Here is a 792-nt window from a genome sequence, read left to right on the forward strand (position 1 = left end):
CTCTTTCTCTTTCTTTCTCTCTCTCTCTCGATATATATTTATATATATGTGATATATGTATGTGTGCATATATATCTATGTATATATGTATATATGTATATATGTATATATGTATATATAATATATAATAAATATATAATATATGTGTGTATGTGTATGTATGTATATATGTGCGTGTGTGTGTGTGTAAAATGGAAAATGTATGATGTAAAGAGGGATTCCTGGATGATAAACAGCTTGAGAAGAAGGGGAAGAAAGGGACAACTTCAGAAGCCTTCTTTAACAATATTATGATAAAGGCAATAGAAATAAAAAGAGAGGCAGGAGAGTGGTGCCAGTAACACATAAAGTTTATCTAAGTCCCATAGTATTAATTGTGAAAAATTACATGCTTGGTTACTGAAAGTAAAAATTCTCAATGTAAGATGATCCTATAAATATTTATGAATAAGATAACCTAAAAATCATCTTTGGGAAGGATAATCTATAAGCTATGTAAGAAGACATTAAATATTAATAATAGTAAACTGGAGAATTATTTAATATGCCATATTCAGTGAAAGATAGATAAACAAAAATTTAATAAGGAGATAAATGATCTAATTTTTGCAGTTAATCAAGAAGAGAGATAATGTGTATATACACACACACGTAAAAGCTTTACGTCATTTATTCACTGATAATAGAGGAAAATCTCACTACATCACAGTATTTTCAGAATAAACAACTCCAATCATATGTTATAGCTTATACACAAACCAGTAAAGTCCATAAAGTATAGATATTACCAAT

Source organism: Elephantulus edwardii, unplaced genomic scaffold (assembly GCF_000299155.1).
Source record: "Elephantulus edwardii isolate Elephantulus edwardi_28Jun2011 unplaced genomic scaffold, EleEdw1.0 scaffold00085, whole genome shotgun sequence".
Classification (NCBI taxonomy): Eukaryota; Metazoa; Chordata; class Mammalia; order Macroscelidea; family Macroscelididae; genus Elephantulus; species Elephantulus edwardii.